Raw genomic sequence first — 20,520 nt, forward strand, 5'->3', positions numbered from 1 at the left:
ACCAGGCACCACCACCAGGTACCACTAAGGATCTTAAATTGAAGAAGGGAGGCATTTCTCACAGCTGTGATCTCTTCCATTTTTTGTTGCCGTCATAGTCTGTAACTCGGACACCTCTATAAGTAGGAGACGCTTCGGCTGCACCGCGGGTGTCCAACATAGGAAGGTTTCACTGTATTTATGTTCCGTGTCATGTGACCACAAACAATATATGCTTTTGCTCATGCTGCACAGCACAGGCGAATTGAGCTGCATGTGAGGATAATAACATGAAACCGGAGGCGCGGAGGAAAAGGCATGACTTTACGGTCTCTGTGTCAGTTGTTTCATGTTGTAATTGCGTACCACCTGGCCTGTACCTGAGAATAGGTTTGATGCATTGTACACGCACCATAGACATGCAGTAGGTGGTGTGTTGTGATGGTAATGCCACTGCCAATTGAAGAATACTGCTCCAGGTGGATTGTTTCAGTACAATCTTGAACTATGCATACCAAGGGGTAGGGCATCTGCGTGACAGGTTTACCTGGAAGTAAGAATGTAAATGTTAGCTGAAGTCACTGAATAATTAACATTATCAATATACTGCTGCAGATGATACAAACAATAGCACACAAGATGCTCCGATATGCTCTGCAGGAATGTCTCTGTACTCACAATATTAGTACAGCAGCTACAGGAAGGCATAAAACAAGTTTTTGTATACATGAGACCACTTGAATGCAACAAAAGCTTCTGCTGCACTGCCAGAACACCACGGCGGACAGATTTACCTTACTTCACTTGAGAAAAAGTATGTACTGTTGCACACATGATGCTGTTTGAATGTCTTGAAAAACATAATTTATGACCGAAAGACATCAACTGGGAGATTTCGATTTACCTTACTCAAAACTGAGAAAAAGTATGTGCTGTTGCACATATGAAACTGCTTGAACTGCCCTTGAGCGCTCTGGAAGAACACCTTATTTGTGACCAAAATACAACAGCTGAGCCAACATTGTATTCATACCTTACTCAAAATACACAAGATGTGCTGCCGTGCATATGATACGATGATACTGCTTAAATGTACTCTGAAAGCGCTGGCACCTCAGGCATGGTTGCTCTAAGCTAGCGAGCAACAGCAATGGTATACGAACACAAGAAGTCGAGCACAAGTGATGGAATGCACTTGATTAATCAGAAAATGAAATGTCTCAGTACCAGGTGTCACTGTTCCGTCAACAAAAACAGATGAACTTTGAAGGGGCGTCTGGTTGGCACTGGTGACAGCCTTCAGCTTGAAACCCAGACGGTGATAGTTGAGACGTGGAGTGCAAGCTTTTCGGTGGTGCCAGAATGCCTGCGAAATCATTTAACAAATAAGGCAATTCCAAATCTGTACTGAGAATACACCCGCTGGGGCGTAATCTCTAAAGGATGAAGCAGTAACTGACAGATAGCGTATTTTTCTCTTCTACGTGATGCAATTTGCACCGCATGACTGACTTGTCTAACATTACGCGTCTTACCTTTATCTGCTGCCTAGTCCTGCCCCTGCAATCTCCTGCTGCAGATAAGGTTGGCACAGCATCCCGGACGAGACATCTTCGGCTTCTTGTGAAACAAGTTGCGCATTGCTTCCGTAACATTCGTATGAGCCAGATGAACAGATCAAATCGCTGCTTTTGAAGGTGGCTCCCAGTCGGAGTTGTAACCGATTGTTGCAGTCAATAGATTTCTCCTTCGCCTTTCGGAAAATTGTGGTTTGAAACATTGGAACTGCATGCTGAAGTGTTCTTGCAGACGGGAGCAAAACGCTCACGCATTCTCGACACGCAGCATAGAACACGAATCACACCAGGAAGACTGTACTGGCCTAGAAAATGCTTTGCAGTCGAAGGAAGAAAAACTCACGTTCCTCGTGGGTTTAGTGAAGTCCAGAAATATACTGGCTCCCTAATAGCGAACTGTTTATCACTTCCCCAATGTGAATCTGCGCAGCAGACGGTTCGGCAGAAGAAACTGGCCGGCTTGGCGGAAGAAACCAAGCCAAAAGTCATGCCAAGCCGGAGCGCGGGCAGACCACGAATGTGTCGTCGACACAGGGTTTGCGGGCCACAAGACGGGATGTCAGTGAAACTAAAAATTCACTTTTTCGGAAAACCGCGAGGAGTTTGGGATAACTATTTTGCAAACATAATCAGTGTTCCCTTATGAACACATCGTGTGAGTACCATTCCATTCTGTAACACTCGAAAATCGGCGTAGCTGAGCTTTAAGCACCTCAAGTGTTTTAATGATCGTTATGTGCAAGTAGATCAGACTGTTATGCAGGTTACCCTGTGTGTGACCATCCGGTTCCTGCTCTCAGTCCTCCAGAAGTGCTCACTACACAAGTTAACTATCGAAAACCTCAATCTTCCTTTTGTGTGCAAAGTGCGCACCCAGTTATAGTAGGATGTAGACCTTGAGGAACCAAGCTTTGTGTCTTGGGCTGCTCAAATAGGCATGTTGTAGTCAAAGATGATGTAACATGAAATGTGCTTCTCATAGTTTATTGTGGCACTCAGATAATATCTTCATAATACGTCTGCAGAGATTCTTCCAAAATAGCATATATGTGATGCGGCGTCATACATTATTGGGCTTCTGGGAAAAATCATGATTCACCTGATACAGACGGCAGCCTTTGTAACGGTGTCTGATACATTTTTTGCAGCCACTGTTTTAAAATATGCATTGAAAATGCTCCAACTATGAAAGTATCAAAAAGTTCTTCATTTCATTTGTTTCATTTGAAGGGATTTACATAAAGGGGGGAGGTTTGTATCCAAAAAAAGACAAATACCAAAATGATGTACACAAAAATACACAAAATTCGTTCACTCACCACAAAGAAATTCATTCGATCTGAAAATGATCATAGCACTTGGAAATATAAATGACGATATATTTTGTTCTGATGCTATGTGGGCAGGAAGGTCATTTCAGTTTGACACCATCAGCTGGTGCGGAGAGTAGAGGAATTTTTTTATTTGTGTAGGTGGAGCAAGTACTTTGTGCGGGTCATCAAGTCTTGGAAGTAAGTAAGGAAGTAAGTGGGGTGGGTAGGAGGGTGACCGTAATATAACTTATGAAAGAATGCCAGGCCTAATACCTGATCTGGTAATCAAAGGAGTAAGAAAGACACTGGAAAAAGGATGATAATCACGAGCAACAAACCGTGCGATTCTGTGCAAACTCTACTAAGGGATGTTGGGATGGGTTCCAGATTGCAGAGGTATATCCCAGTTCTTTTGAACATGGCAGTTGATGTTCTGAAACTGGAACACATAGAAAGGACAAATACATACAAAGCATCAAGTGCGTAAGAAATGAATGATGAAAGAAGGCAGTCACTGGAAAGGTTAGCCAGCAGTAGGACTTGAACCCACATCTTCTGTATTACCGATCCAGGGCTCTTACCAATTGAGCTAAGCTAACACTCCTCTCCAGTGACTTCCAAGGGTGCGGATGTACCCTAGGAATCGGTTTATGGGCAGAAGAACATTAGTCACTGTTATTATACAGGCATAGCTCTCTGTCCAGTTTTATCACCGCAGAGCACATTTGCAGGAACTCACAGGCACAAAACTTTCATAATAAATATGTAATAGCCTCAAACAGCTATTATATATAATAACTAGGACATGGAACTCCAATAGCAGATGGTCTGGCAGTACAACACAGGTAATCTTGCCATCACTACAGGGTGTATGCTATAAAAGGTCAGTGACATTTTCGCGCGTGACACTATATCTATTTGAGAGACAGACTTGTGCTGCCATACAGTGAATCACTTATGCCAGAGAAACCTACGAAAAAAATGTGGTTACCATTCACTGTGTAATAAAATAAACACGGCCACGAAAACTTTCGTCTTCATGTGTTTCCTATGCGCAATACCGATGGATGGAGGTGAAAGTTTGCATGGTCATATTTATTTTGTTACACAGTGCTAGGTAACCACAATCGTTTCGTAGGTTCCTCTAGCATAAATTATTCACTTTGAGGCAGAGGAAGTCTTTTCGTGATAGAGGTATAGCATCAAGGAGGTATCACTTCTTGCACGAAAATGTGACTGACCTTTTATAGCATACACCCTGTATATATTTCCCAAAATGCTGAAAATAAATCGATAGAATTACTGCAATGAACTGCTCAATTTTTCACCTCAGATATATTTTTAGCACTCTGTCTTTCATGTTTGAAAATATACATGCATCGAACCTGCAGAAGCTTGTGTGTGTAAGTAGAGTCACACATCTCATGTGCAACAGGCAGGTCTAAGTTGTATTTAGATATGTCAAGTCCTTACGCGTGCTCACCACCTGTAGATTCCTTTAAAGGGAACAACAAAACTTTTTGTTAGTAACAACTTCACGCTATATACCACATTTATAAAAGAAATTGGTCCCGTGCCTGACGGACATCTGTCATGACCATTGCAGATGTCTTCCTCTCCTGTTCCTTCCACTTCCATGAAGTCATCACCCTAACATTGTTAAAAAAAAAGCCATATAAATTTATGAGGGCCTCATTTCATAGAAAATCAAATGAGGCTACCAGGCACGAAAGGCATCAGCCTGATGAGGTGCCTAGCACCAATACAGTGTGCGATAACTGAGATATTACCACTACGGGCATACAGCAGATCACAACCACATAAATAAAATACACAACTGCACCGAGCTGTGCACATTTTCACACACCCACACACAAACACATAACAGAGTGGCCTGTCCCTAATAAGACTTCAACAAGTTTGTGTAACTCTGTTTTGAAACTGGACACGGAAAGGCAATTTCCAATCAGCTGAAAAAATTTGTTCGGAAAAGGAACGGTTTCTGCTGATTTCCGTAGTTGGTCCGTACACTCTTAAAAATGAACTTCACCGCATAGCACGCTCATAGCCAACCATTATCTCGAATGATATCGTTATCTGCCCTGATTTGTTGAAAACGGGGGGCGTACGCCATTTCTGTGACACTTATGCTGTTCATAATTGTCACAGAAAAGGCGTACGCCCCCTGTTTTCAACAAATCAGGGCAGATAACGATATCATTCGAGATAATGGTTGGCTAGGAGCGTGCTATGCGGTGAAGTTCATTTTTAAGAGTGTAGCAGTGGAACCTTGTAAGGTGGTACAGTGATGGATTTCATACCGTAATGGCAAGTGTTTGAGATGGCGCTAAAAGATCCTGAATTTGCAAGGCAATTTTGTATGAATGTCTGATTTGCAAGTGAACACTGTGTCTACTGTATTTTGCATGTCTTGAAGGAGCTGAGGGGCTGGATGTATGGATGGATTGTAGTGGCACCCCTGGTGGGCCTCTTTGCAACGAGGGTCCAGCACATTGCACCTGTAGTCATGGTTGTCGTACACCAGGCTTTTTCTTTCTTTTTTTTTTGTGCTCTGCAATTTTATCGTAGTTGCCCTCTGTGGTGTTTTCCCAGATTAGACAACAATAGTACAGCTTGGGGTAAACTAACGATTTCAACTGCGTTGGTTTAGAATCCAGAGCCCTTCTTTACTATGTGCAGTATGCTGCATATTATAAGGAAAACAAATAGAAGAAAACTTGTACCTGATGAAAGATGAAAGTCACTGAAAAGGTTAGCCAGCTGTAGGACTCGAACCCACATCTTCTGGATTGCCGGTCCAGGGCTCTACCAATTGAGCTAAGCTAACACGCCTTCTCAGCGACTTCCAGGGTGCGTCATCTGAAGGGACAAACCAGCCACTCTCTCTCACTCATCCTCCTTTCACTCTTACATTTTTGCTCACTCACACACACACATTCATACGACGGGATCGACGCAGGCGGCAACTGATGAACATGAAAGAACTGATGTTCTGAGGCTGGAACAACATAGAAGGGACAAATGCAGCAGTACGGCAATCCAGAAGATGTGGGTTCGAGTCCTACAGCTGGCTAACCTTTTCAGTGACTTTCATCTTTCATCGTTAATTTCTTAGGCAATTTGAGGCCTTGTATGTATTTGTCCCTTCTATGTTGTTCCAGCCTCAGAACATCAGTTCTTTCATGTTGTACCTGATCCCTGCCTTATATTTCCAACATTTGGTTCCACATCTTGTCCAAGGAAGTCATGAACTACGTTGGTGCACACTGCTGTGACAATTAAAATGTTACACCTAGATGCGGAATACACAGATTCATTTCACGTACTGTAGATATTGCTTACTGCAATGGCATGGCTGCATTCTGAACAACACTCGGAATTGTACAGTATATCTTTTGATTTAGCGGGTAAACTTCAATTTTCTTTCATCCTTATTTCTTTGTTGTTGCGTAAATGGTCTCCTAACATCTGCATGCCACAACGTAATTCTCACAAGGAGAGTAATCACTATCTAATCACTAATTTGTATAAATTATACAGAAGACACTAACCTCGTCACGTCCAGATGCAACAGTCTTGGAAGATAGATTCAAGGAAATCATTGCGGACTGCTGTAGGCGGAGGTTCTTTGTACTCAAACTGAGGGGTCCGCGTCTGCCTCATAGTCTGCGTTCTTCAAATACGATTGGCAACATCCGCTGCCAACCATACCTGCTGCGGGTGAACGCGCAGTATCGTACGGAACTGAATGCCCGTCGAGAAATCTCGCTTTGACGACACAACCGAGGCATGTCAAATGAAGTCTGTGTACCTCGATATATTGGTCGTTGCTCCAAAAGATATAAATAAAGAAAAACTCGGAAATACACACACACTAACGCTGCGAAACAACGCGCCGGATCCCGAAAGTCGTCGTAGCTCGTAGCCCGTAGCTCGTAGCTCGTAGCTATATATAGATGGGTAGAAATGTGATGGGTATAGATGTGAACGTAGTGATGACTACGTTCACATAATCCCCTCCACACTCTAACAAAGGGGCCATTCACTCCGGCCGTAGAAGCCCGTACGGACCCTTTCTTCCCTCCGGGCTGTTGACCCACAATTCGCATGAACCTTTCAACACGTCACACCTAACCCATGCCAATGATGAGGACGGTGCCCCGAAGAAGAACAGTCTCTGTTCGAAATATCGGCGGCTTCTGTCCTGAGGCAACTCCCCTCGTAGCTATATAGTTCCTCTTTCCACGGAAGTCGCCGTTTGGATTATCGCAGTTATAAAACAGGTCGCAGATTTCTTAGTATATACATACTTTTCATTTCCAGACATTGTGACAACAGTATATCGGTGTAAAAATGTTGGTTCTTGCTGAAAGTCGCTGTTGTAGTGTTCGATCACGTGACGGCATTCTGCGCGCTGATTGCATGGGCGATTGACGTCATCCCAGTGGGATGACCAGATGAGTTTTCTATATATGCGTACGTTTTCTTGGTTTCACGCTAGGTGTGCCAGCGTCGGCGTGAACCGCGATGTTCAAAATTCCAGTTTACGAAAACTACGAGGTGTTGAAACATGCATTTTCGTATGTGAAGTTGCTGTATTCTATCCGTGTATTCTAAGTTATTGTTGTATTCTATTCATCGTGTGAAGTGTATTCTATCCGTAGCCTCTGCGGAAAAGTCTCTCCGGCTTCTGGTCAGAGACCCTTTAAAGGTCACCTCTGGGGAAAATTAATTGTCACCAGATCACAACAAAAGCGAGCAGGCACAAAGGTTAGTGCCTACTGAATGTACCTCCAAAATAGTTTGCCCAAATACCCTGTATTTACGGAGAAATCAATTTTGTGGTTTGCCGTCCGATCGTCTGCTCAAGCCAGTGACGTCACGGCCAGCCTTCGCTTTGGCTCTCCTTGGCTTGTTGACTTGCTCGCGGTTTCGCAATCGCCAGGCTGAATGAGAAATCGAGAGTCGCCCATACAAACAGAGTGTCCCACAAAACGTGTCATTGAATTATAATAAAAAAAACTACGGCACCTAGAACCACGCGGTGAACGGCATTTGTCCTTATTAGGTTTTTGCCACCTCCTGATGTGAATGTCGTGTATCGTAAGTTTAATTATGTAAATATTTGCGAACTGAACTCGCAAATTTGCCAAGTAAAGGTTACTTTTTTACCTCACCAATATGAAGAGCGTGCCGAATTCACTCAAATTCATGATAATTGAGTGTTATTCACGAGCTATGCCATCGGAAAAAATAGCCGAACATCATGCTTTTCGGAGCGGCGGACCATAACGTGCGATGACTTTTTGAGCGCGATCGCACGCAGTCCGACGAAAGGAGGTTTGAAAGCCAGCCCACAGAGTGATAGTAGAAAAAATAACAGTTCCTAAAATTGGGAGAGGGAAAGCAGTATCCCAGCGAAAGTCGGACGCGATAAGCCATGCCTATGTTATCTCTTTCAGCGATGCCGGGGTGGGCTGGGATTCCAACCTCCTTTCGTCGGACTGACAAAGATTGCGCTTAAAAGTTCATCGCGCGCTATCCTGTGGGAGCCCTGTAGAGCATAATGTTCGGCTATTTTTTCCGATGGGATAGCTCTTGAATATCCCTGTCAATTATCATTAATTTGAGTAAATTAGACACGCTCTTCACAATGGTGGGGTAAAAAAAGTGACCTTTACTTGGCAAATTTCCGACTTAAGCTCTCAAAAATTTACATAATTAAACTTACGTTACATGACATTCACGTCAGGAGGTGGCAAAAACCTAGTAAGAACAAATGCCGTTGACCGCATGACTCTAGGTGGTGTAGTGTTTTTATTATAATTCAATGACACGTTTTCTGGGACACCCTGTATACAAGCACCCCGACCACCGTTCTCTTCGTCTAAATTTAATCATCACCGTTTTCCTTCGGCTGGTCAGTACACACAACCTCGTCGAAGGTGTCATCTTGTGAAAGATGCGGTGTGAAAGAATTGTGAGAATGCTGTGCTCCTCGTCGTACGAGCTGCATGGTACGCTAACAACGAAGATGTTTCGTGCCAAGTTACCAGTTGATTTTATGCGTGATTGGGTGGTATGAAACCAGTGGTCGAGTGCTCTGAACTTATCAAGGCAACAGTCGTGTGTGCTCGAACCATTTTGCATCAGAACGTTTCGAGGTCGTTCACCTGACGACCGATTTGGACTTGAAAAGTCGCTGAAAAGGGATGCGGCACTTGCCTCGTTCGACGGGACGAAGAGGATAGCACCAAATGACCGAAGTTGCGGGTAAGTGTACGCACTAACTTGCACTATGGCTTGCACACAATATGAACATGTGAACGAGAAATATGGGGCTCCTGAGCCCTATAGTCCGCGGTTGTAAACTACGCAGTTTCTCAGAGAAGTTGGTTGCGAAATTTCATGAGTTTGAAGAAGCCTGAGCCTGGGCACAGAGAAGACGAAACAGTCACATCAGTGCTGTTTCACAGCTAAAATCAGCAAGAATTTCCTGTATTGAGACGCTCTGTGTCTGTCTTCACTTCTGTATGATCACGCTCAGCCCTTTCCCAACCGAGGAACAGCCCCGAATCCCACTTATATGGCAGCATTATTGGTTCTTTTTAAAAGCCGGGCTGTGTCTGTGAGTGCTGTGTGTTCGAGTTGTAATGTGAGGGTATCACATGCCACAAATTCCATTGTGTTCTAGTCCGCTGAAGTTGACTCCAGCAACCAGTAGGCCTTCAAAGGATGCTCGAGTACCTTGACCAGCAAGGGATGACACTCAGCATGCTCATCACCGATAGGCACAATTAAGCTCATTCATCGGTGAATCATCGCTTTGACGTGCTGCACGTTGCAAGAGGTAATAAGCCACATTTCCTTTGTAGTGCAGACCATCAAAACACACATGTGCAGTCCAGCTTGTGTATGTTGTTCGACAGCATATTTCCTATTAGAAGGGGTACATTTGGGGGCAAGCTTTGCTGTTAACATTATTGATTACATTTGTAGCTTAAATGTGTAGATGCTTTTTGCACATTTTTTAGCAATGTTAGCCTTAACCGGTGTAATTATACTACTCTGCTTCTCCTTGCTCAGGCCTCAGGAAAATGATACATGGAGCAGCACTGGTGAATCAACATCCGGTACTACAAAAATGGTGCCACAGCATTGTAAACCAGTACTGATGCGCGTGGACAAGCAATGGTAATGGGAAGTTGGTCCTGGTAAAGTGGATCACGATATTATCATGGTTATTGGAGAGCGGCTTTGGCTCCATGAAGGTGATTTACAATATTTCAAGCTAGCAGGGATTAATAAGCGATTGTCCTGCATTCCTCACTTACAGGGACTGAAACATTCAAACAGCTGGAGGGGATAGTGGATGTACCTCCTCTTCTGGAGGACATCCTGTCATTGTGTGCACCACAAGTTTCCTTGCCTCAATGCTGTTTCTCGGTCATGTATCTAAGATATATCAGAACACCACTTCTACCTCATCTGTGTGCCACATGTTGTATCTACTCAAGAGGAATGCTTGCGGGAAAACTACTGAAATATGAAATTGCATTGTTCCTTTACTGTGCAGGCTGGTTCTGTGTGTTTTAGGCATTCTAATGATGCTAATTTTGATGTTAGGCTAAGTCAAGGAGCTTACTGGAGCTGTGCTCAATCTCTGTGTGCGGTGGCTGTTCATGAGATACTGACCAGAAGCAAAAGGCTACAGAGAGCAAGCCAAGAGATACAGTTCTTCTACAGAAATACAGTGACGGAGTCACTAAAACACTGACAACTCTGCAAAGAATTAATTGCAAGTGGACAACAGAATGGCTTCAGTGAACATGTACAAGCAGTCTCATACCTAGGATTTTTGGTTTTCAGCACCTGATTCGCCATTAACCGATGGCTTCTGTAGAAGAGTAGGGATGGGGAAACAAACAAGAGTTTCCTGTGCCCACGGCAAACGGTACCCCAGCAGTGATTTATCCAGACCCCCCAAATGTTCAGTGACAACCCTCTAACTTTTTCACCTGTGTACCCCCTACAGGGGGTGCCCTTGCGCTTTGAGCTTTAGACATATATCGGTAATGATATGTTAAGCTGTAATGACATAACTATAATAATGCCCCCCCCCCCCCCACACACACAATTTTTTCTCATACCCTTCCAAGATTGGGATTCTGGATAAACCACTGTACTCCAGGTTCTTTAGCCATTTGAACTATATCAAGTGTCGCTTTCATAGATATGGTTCGTTACATCATAGGTGCATGTTTTCCACACCATAATACTGATGAAAAATAATTATTTTTGTTACGTGTCATACTTAGCGAGATAAAAACCCTTGAGCAGATGCCACGGTCCTCAGAGCTACAACCAATACCATTGCTAGTCACCAGGGCTGTGACATTACAGCTACAGAAGTCGTGAGGCCGACAACAGCGAGCCCTTTCACCACCACCACCACCACCACCACCACCACCACCGCTACAGAAGTTTCGGTGTTCACGGTGCCCATTTGATACAGTTCTATTCCCATCTTGGTTGTAAAACAAACATTGGTACAAAGAGGCTTCTTTTACGTGCACGTGGGATGATGGTGTTGCAACCCCTCTCAGTGATTAGTGGGGTATGACCTCATTTTGGCTATAAGACTGACCACAGAACACCTCAACTGCACCGAGGACTTGTCCATCTTGCAGTGTCCTTGTTCACCCGTGGTGAGCATTATGCAGATCAGTCAGGCAGTTCTATGATCTCTGTTTATGGCAATAAAATTATGTGCTATGTGTGAAACTACAGTATCTGTGGAGTGTGTGGAAATGTGCATTGATACTATAGTAGTAACCTGGCTGCTGAAACCAATATCGAGATCCAGATGTAGTAATGACATGGCCAGGTGATGTATCCAAGCAACTCATCGTCATCTTTTTTTTAGTGGTTGATTAATGTGTTGTGACATGACATGCCACGTATTACGCCTTTATTTTTTCCTCTTTTTTTTTGTCCTGCTCCTGAGCTCTCAAAAGCCATGTATACCCTCATGTAAGTATCATGTTTGTTCTTGTATCTGGTGCTTGCTCTCTCGACAATGCAGAATTTCGACAAATACATTCATCAGGAATCTGCTGCTAGAGTTGTCATTCATGCCTAATTCTTACGTACGTACCTACAGTGTGTATACGATACCATGTCGTTGCCAAGTACGACTCGTTCACACGATTATTTATAATGCCCTTTGTTCCTGGAATGTCAAACGCCATTCGAGAGAGAGAGAGATATGTGCGTAGTGTGTGACTTCGCAAGCAGCAAGCGATGCGGCGGTTACCATACGAGAGTGAAGTCTCGCAATTAAGCAAGCAATTGACTTACTTTATTAAAGATAACTACAATTCCAAGAAAAATATCTTTCGTATGTAGGCGTAGCACAGCTCGGTTAATAATACGTGACGTTGTGCTCTTCGCCAGTTAGCCGCAGGCCGGAAACGCGACAGTATTATTGCAGGAATCCTAAGCGCACAGGTGGTATGAACAACGTGTTTTGGCATTTGCAAACTATCCCACAAATAGAAAAACACTGCAATCAATGAGCCTATGTCGATCGAGCAGACGCTCCCTGCCACCACCACTTGTCTACATTGCCGTATGCTCCGTAGAGAGGGAGGGATGTCTTGAAGAGCACTGATACCACTTACGTCAGCGGTATAGACCGCCTAAACCAATTCCGTCACAAAAAGGCGTACGCCCTGCACTTTCCACAACGGTATCATCACGTGCAATGGTTGGCCTTCAACGTGCTATGCGGTGATGTTGTGATTTAAGAGTGTACCACGCTGAACACGTAGGTTCTCGTCCGTCGACTACCTGTACTCTAAAATCGCGGCTTGTGAGTGATCGCCAAAGTATGTTCGTGTTAGTGAGCCATATCCTTTGCCAGTCCAAGTCTCAGCGTCTGTACCCCGTCCATATAACCCCTCTCAGTGTGTATACGCCCAGGGTGACGTCAGGCACAGGGCCTGAACGTTAAAGGGGCACTCTTCATGAATAAACAAAAAGCGGTAACAAAGTAACGTAAGTGAAGGGCAGTAACATAATTTTACCCCGCATCTATGCAGAGTAATTTTTAGTCCCTTGCATTGTTAAGTTACACTCCTGGGCGACAGTGTAACACGCTTTCGAAAAAAGGAGTGGACATTACGCTAAAAAGAGTGATGATGCTAGTTACAAAGATTTTACGCTGCATAAGTGTTGGGTATACTCTATTTATTCTCTGAGTGTTGGCTAGGAGCGTGCTATGTGGTGAAGTTTTAACAGTGTGTATTGCCAACAGGCTAACGTACTTTGTCTATACTATATTGTCCATTAAACCTAGTATTAGTGAAGTCATCTTCTAACTGTCTGAGCAGCCACATCTATACACTCTTAAAAATGAGTTTCACCACATAGCACGATCCTAGCCAACCATCATCCCGAATGACAACGTTCTCGCCCCTGATTTGTTGAAAACGGGAGGAGGAGCCTATTTTGTGCCATTATGCACGGCACAAAATAGGCTCCTCCTCCCGTTTTCAACAAATCTAGGGCGAGAACGTTGTCATTCAGGGTGATGGTTGGCTAGGAGCGTGCTATGTGGTGAAGTTCATTTTTAAGAGTGTAGCCAACCGAATGACAACGTTCTCGCCCCTGATCATTATGCACGTGCACAATGGCTACAAAATAAGCTCCGTCTCCCGTTTTCAACAAATCAGGGGCGAGAGCGTTGTCATTCGGGATGATGACTGGCTAGGAGCGTGCTACGTGGTGAAACTCATTTTTAAGAGTGTTGTTGCGGGCGCAGTTGACGCACATATTTAGATACACGTCCAGTACCGTGAACCCCCCCCCCCCCCCCAAACATTCTGCCCTGCCCCCTGGAAAAAATCCTGGCGGCGCCCATGCTGACTACTCTTGACCGTACAGGTCGGACAAAAGGCGAATGGATGAGATGTAAGATAGGTGAACGTTGTGTTTAAATACGTCTTGGATTCGAAAGTATCGTGCATTACTGTCATAAATAAAAGGGAAGGGAGGGGGAGGGACGGGAGCGGTGACCTCTTTGCTTCAATGGCTTGTTGTTCTCCACCAAATATCAATACTATGTGTGTGATGTCGTTGTTGTACAACAACATGTGCAAACATGCTCCTAATCACCGTTGCTCATAGAATGAGGATATTAATGTATTACCCAAACGTTACACAAGTCAGTCATTTGATAATAAGACCATAAGACGGGCGGGAATATTCTCGCGCGCCAGTAGAATAATTGCGGTCAAGTATGTCGGCGAATCTTCCATCAAATAACGGGAGGTCCACGGTTTTCAAAAGGTCCGACACCTGCAATATGGCGTAAAACAACCGTGTTAGCATATGTCAATGTTTACACTTTTTAAATCGCATAGCTTCATAAGTCTCGAGATTTTTTTCTTCTCGTCAACCAAACGCTGGCCGAACAACGCATTGGCACACACTAAAAACAGAACTTCACACTCAATAATAATATGACGCTAAAACACTGAGATTTACGTTCAGCATACGCGATCGCACAACCAGTATGACAGAATTGAAATATAAGTATGGAATTCCTTTGCTTGCAGTAAGCGTCGTAAGGTATCTATATTATTGTTAATATTTAATCTTTATCACTCTAATTCCCAGTACGTATCTCCAGCCCACTTCTTTTCAAGCCGTGTCGATAATTGTTGCAAGTTATTACTAAAAATCAGCCGCACCGATGACCACAAATTCTCCACCCTTCAGCTTGGTGTCTCAGAATGGAATGCGCTTCCCGCCGAAGTAGTTTCAATTACTGATGTTGCTAACTTCAAATTTGCATGTGAACAGCTGTTCTTTTGCAAGTTTTGAGTGTAGATTGTCGGTGTGCAGTTTTTGAGTGTACACTGGGTATACAGGGTGTTTCACGAAAATCCCCCGGCTGAATAATTCGAAAACGGCGCCACCTATCGGGAAACTTTTTTTACGGTTAGCATCCTTAATGCGCCGGCCACAAACTGGCCGCGCAGTTTCTCATTTGCATGCGCTCCTTAATTAAATAAACATCCTGACTTTTTCGTTTTACTTCGCCGGGCCTTGGTACCTCTGCCGTAGCAATGATCACTCTGAGACGGTGCCGAACCAGTACAAAAATAGCTTCGGCTTTCAGTGGTGTTTTCGAGTAATTAACTGGTTTCGGTTTACAAATTTCTTGTGCGGAGCAGTGCAGGCATGCGCTCTTTCGCTAAACTATCCTGCGCTGAAATTCGTGTTCATCCGCTTGCATTGGTGGCGGGGAAGCCGCATGATAAAGAACAGCCGCGTGCGAGTGTTTGATATGGCTTCTCGTTTTCTACTAAACCCGTAAACAGGATTGCGGTCGTGTCATTGGATGGGCCATACAGTGCGCCTTTATCGCCATAATGACAATCACTTGCCAATGGCGATAAAGCTATTTTGCGCGGGACGAAAGTGTGTTGCTGATAACGTGGGCAGCATTGCCACTGGATGAGGCCTTTTGTAGCGAAATACGCAATCCGTAATCATTACATGGCGGTGTACGGTCTTCAGAATGATGGCTAGGTAGAAAGTAATTTATTTTTATAAAACCACAAATAGCTTTATCTTCATTGGCAGGTGATTGTAATTATGGCGATAAAGGCGCACTGTCTGGCCCATCCAATGACACGACCGCAGTCCTGTTTACGAGTTTATCAGAAAACGAGAAGTCATATCAAACCCTCGCTCGCGGCTGTTCCTTATCTTGCGGCTCCCCCGCCACCAATCCACGCAGATGAACACGAATTTCAGCCCAGGATAGTTTAGCGAAACCAGCGCATTCCTGCACTGTTCCGCACAAGAAATTTGTAAACCGAAACCAGATAATTATTAGTTGTGTAACCTGAAGAAGTGCAGTCTCTTGCACGAAAGTTCTTGTTCGAATAAATATTAGTTGCTCCTAACCGTTTTTCATGTTACGTGTGTGATTCCCTCTTCGCGGGCTCCTTGACAGTGTTTTATTTTTTTCCCCTTTTCGACGTATCGAAAAAATCACTAAAAGTCGAAGCTATATATTTACTGGTTTGGCACTGTTTCAGAGTAACCATTGTTACGGCACAGGTACCAAAGCCCCGGCGAAGTAAAACAAAAAGTCAGGATGTTTTTTTTTTTAAATTAACAAGCGCATACAAATGAGAAACTGCGCGGCCAGTTTGTGATCGGCGCATCAAGGATGCTGACCGAAAAAAAAAAGTAAATAAAAATAAATTCCCGATAGGTGGCGCCGTTTTCGAATTATTCAGCAGGGGAATTTTCGTGAAATACCCTGTATATGAATGTTTCGTAAATTGTTATTGTTGTATATGTATTATTTTTGCTTTTTGAAACCCCCCTTATGTAATACCCTTCGGAAGGGCCCTTAAGGTTTAATAAATGAAATGAAATGAAATGCCAACCAGTGTTCAGAATCGTATCGCCCTGTCTGCTGTTTGTCGAGGACGATTAATTGCACTTGAGGCGATTTCTCGCCGCCGCCAGGTGGACTTGATAGTGTGATCATTGTACACGCGTGCGAAGCAATAAGCATATAGCAATAAGACCTCAGCATAAGCATAAGCACCATGACCTGTTTACTACTATACTAGAGACTTGGACATACGCCAAGCTCCCAGCACTGGATAGTAATTCTTGCGCTCGCCGCTTCGCTATGGGATTTAGAGCTAGTTATCACGATTCGTTATCACATGATTTGCCAAAACCACGGCAGTGTATGGTGGCACATAGGTGTGCTTATGTGGCTATGTAGCACACGAACGGCGCTAGTAGCAATCATGGTAATGTAAAAGGGGGGGGGGGGACTGGTCACCACAAACAACATGCGAGCATCCCTCAGTAGCCTTCATTTGGATGCTCCCTGTACCACGGTAACCGCCCGGATGATTGGCGAAGTTACCCCCAATGTAAATGTCATTTCCTCTCTCCCCAATAGCGCTAGGTGGCGCCGCTAGCGACCACTAGCGTAACCAACCCTTGACCCGACTCTCCCATATTTATACCCTTTATTTCATTGCACCAGCACACTACGTCTCCGCCCGGACTGATCACACATGCAAATTTGAGCATATCCATTGTCGTTCATCCCAGTTTCTCCATTCCTTCTTTCCACATGCTATTGGGTAGTTTCATTTTAAATCGAACAACGTGTGAAAGTCGTATTTTTTAATTCGCCCAGAAAAAATACATGTTAGAGGACAGCTCAAACGACGCAAATCGCGCCACGTGCGGTGCTCGTGCGTGTAGTAGTTTCTGCGCAGGAGAGGGGGAAAGTCTGAGGCTGCTTGAGCACGCTTTCTGCTGGACCGATTTTGACGTGATCTAGCACTGCTAATTTTATGTCTAAGAACTGGAGGTTTTTTGTGATTATAGGCTACACAATAGACACTGTCGACAGTCACCCACAGAATTCTGACAGCCACAGATTTTCTGTTAAAAAATGCCAAACTTGGCGTAAACGTTCAAAAAGGCCAAATTTTGTTACCAATTTCCTTCATGACGGAACCTCTGAGAACATCGAGCTTAGTGCCATTCGATAGGACATTGAAAGAGCTTTCGTGCTATATAGAGCTCATTTTTCTCAGCCCAGTTATTTCTGTGTTATTAGCTTGAGAATCACACATAGTAGGCGAAAATTGCCAATGTTGGATCTCAGTTTTCTCAAAAATGCCATCTTCGATTTCCTTGATTATTTTTGAAAAGGTGGCGTCATATCTCTACTTTAGACGCCAAGTGAGACAATCTTTTATTTTTGCCTGAGAGACGCGCAGCGATTTTTTTTTGTCAGGCAGGGTGCACGAGGCTGCGGCCTTGCGCGCCCCACCTACGAGCACGCGACCTTCAACCTCTTCTTTGCTACATGTGTCCCGCTGACGGAGAAATCAATGACCACACTGCGTGAGCTTGTTGTAGTGTCCCCAGAGCATCACTTTACGTTTACCCAATGCCCTCCCAGTTCCGTCAGCCTCATTCAAACCGTGGGAGAGTACATGAGTTTCCTGTGCGCCCTTGACGAGAAACCCCACTTCGACGAACATACCGACAAAGCAGTGAGAAGAAACGAAGCGCTTCGTAGAGATCTTTATCCAGTGGTAACATCTTAGCTTTTGTTTCGGGTTGCCACCAGTCCCCCAGGAAGTGTGAAAGTCCCATCCTTTTCATTGGTAAAAGAACGAAAAACGGAAGTTTCGAGCAACGTAAAATGTGCCCATTGCGAGATCCCTGCAGGTGGTGGCTGCCACCATTGGATTAGCATCATCCGATAGCTTTACACATGTCCTTTCACATGATATAAAGTGAACGGGTTCAAGCGCATGGATGCCAGAAGGACTACTGAAGACCACACCGAGGGTTTAAGGTACCTACGGCTACCGGAAACGAGGGATTTTAGTTATGCGTTGTTCTGTCGGAAATTTTGATTCCCGCGGTGACACTGACACATCTCGGTGAGGGCGAACGTGTTATACTTGAGAGCAGCAACTGTCATCACAGCGGTCTTACGGGTTTTGTACCACTCGTCGTAGTTCCGAAATAACGCTACGGAGCATAAAACTAATTAAAGAGAGCATGCACACCTTCGGAACTATCACTTATTGCGCCCAAGTTAAGAGGCGACTGCAACCACGCGACCAGAAATTTGTATTCTCAGGTGTTGTAACTTTCTGTCGCCTGTGGCCGTAGTTCTGCCTTCTTAATATTAACTCGCACGGCAGCCCCATAGCGTGCGTATGTGCATTGCCTCAAGCACATGTGCGGGAGAATAGTGAATATGCGCACGTGCGTATACGCACACGTCGTGCGTGCGACTCCCATGAAAGTGCGTGATAGCAAGTTCAAGTCGCCCACGAAAGTATTGCCCTGCGTGTCCAAAGGAAAAAATAAACATACGTACCATAAGTGCAAAATAAGTACATAATGCAACATCTTGGTATTAAATTACAAAGCAAAGACTACGAAGCAAAACGCGCTCGTAAACATACGAAGGGCGCCTTTGTGTGGAAAAATCGCTCCGCGGAAAGGTAGCCCTACGTCTCAATCAAAAAGAGAAAAGGTACTTTACCAGTAGCGCCAAGTACCGGCATAATTCTGCCCCTGTGGAATAAATCGTGAAAAATATTCCGGCTTTTTAGAAATAATTAAGATCGAACATGCAAAATTTTCGCGTACCACTCGTGGTTTTGCGATACTAGGCGGACAAAGAATGCGCTTGAACCCAGTCACTTTATATCATGTGAAAGGTCATGTCTAAAGCTATCGGATGATGCTAATCCAATGGTGGCAGCCACCACCTGCAGGGGTCTCAGAATGGGCACATTTTACATTTTTCGAAACTTTCGGTTTTCGTTCTTTTGCCAATGAAAAGGATGTGCCTTTCACACTGTCTGAGGGACTGGCGGCAACCTGAAACAAAAGCTAAGATGTTATCAGTGGATAAAGATCTCTACGAAGCGCTTCCTTTCTTCTCACTGCTTTGTCGGTATGTTCGTCGAACTGGGGCTTCTCGTCAAGGATGCACAGGCAACTCATGTACTCTCCCACGGTTTGAATGAGCCTGACAGAACTGAGAGGCCATTGGGTAAACGTAAAGTGATGCTCCGGGGACACTACAACAAGCTCACGCAGTGTGGTCATTGATTTCTCCATCAACGGGACACATGTAGCAAAGAAGAGGTTGAAGGTCGCGTGCTCGTAGGTGGGGCGCGCAAGGCCGCAGCCTCGTGCACCCTGCCTGACAAAAAAAATCGCTGCGCGTCTCTCAGGCAAAAATAAAAGATTGTCTCATTTGGCGTCTAAAGTAGAGACATGACGCCACCTTTTGACAAATAATCAAGGAAATCGAAGATGGCATTTTTGAGAAAATTGAGATGCAACAATGGCAATTTTTGCCTACCATGTGTGATTGTCAAGCTAATAACACAGAAACAACTGGGCTGAGAAAAATGAATTTTCTACGGTACGAAAGCTCTTTCAACGTCCTATCGAATGGCACTAAGCTCGATGTTCTCAGACGTTCCGTCATGAAGAAAATTGGTAACAAAGTTTGGCCTTTTTGAACGTTTACGCCAAGTTTGGCATTTTTTAACAGAAAATCTGTGGCTCTCAGAGTTCTGTTGGTAGCTGTCGACAGTGTCTGTGGGGCAGCCTATAATCACAAAAATCCTCCAGTTCCTAGACATAAAGTCAACGGTGCTAGATCCCGTCAAAGTCGGTCCAGAAGAAAGCGCGCCCAAGCAGCCTCTGACTTTCCCCCTCTCCTACGCGGAAACTACTCCACGCACGAGCGTCGCACGTGGCGCGATTTGCGTCATTTGAACTGTCCTCTAACATATATTTTTTCTGGGCGAATTAAAAAATACGACTTCCACACGTTGTTCGATTTAAAATGAAACTACCCTATTGACATTTGGAATGACCTTCTCCAATCCATCGCCACCATCTCTGATGTTTCTGCATTTCGTGGACAGTTGTGTTCCTTTTTTGAATTATAAAGTGTGTCTCATTTATTTGTATTATTTTGTTTGTGTGTTCCTGAACATATGTAACCTCGCGTGCTAGTTTAT

General features: G+C 44.3%; 1 protein-coding gene and 1 long non-coding RNA gene across 3 annotated transcripts in view; both read right to left on the reverse strand.

Moving 5' to 3' along the window:
* Positions 1–460: 460 nt before the first annotated feature.
* Positions 461–1,810, reverse strand: LOC135399749 (uncharacterized). Its single transcript, XR_010424407.1, has 3 exons — positions 1,515–1,810; positions 1,207–1,345; positions 461–526 (listed from the first exon to the last, which is right to left on the reverse strand). It is a non-coding gene; the product is annotated as an uncharacterized LOC135399749 (long non-coding RNA).
* Positions 1,811–14,075: 12,265 nt separating this feature from the next.
* Positions 14,076–20,520, reverse strand: part of LOC135378318 (disintegrin and metalloproteinase domain-containing protein 10-like) — a 128,299-nt gene continuing 121,854 nt past the window's right edge. For both annotated transcript variants that reach the window (XM_064611321.1, XM_064611320.1), the window contains one exon: positions 14,076–14,251. The gene's annotated coding sequence lies outside the window, so the exon portion shown is untranslated. The remainder of the gene's footprint in view (positions 14,252–20,520) is intronic.

The sequence above is a fragment of the Ornithodoros turicata genome, chromosome 1 (assembly GCF_037126465.1).
Source record: "Ornithodoros turicata isolate Travis chromosome 1, ASM3712646v1, whole genome shotgun sequence".
NCBI classification, from domain to species: domain Eukaryota; kingdom Metazoa; phylum Arthropoda; class Arachnida; order Ixodida; family Argasidae; genus Ornithodoros; species Ornithodoros turicata.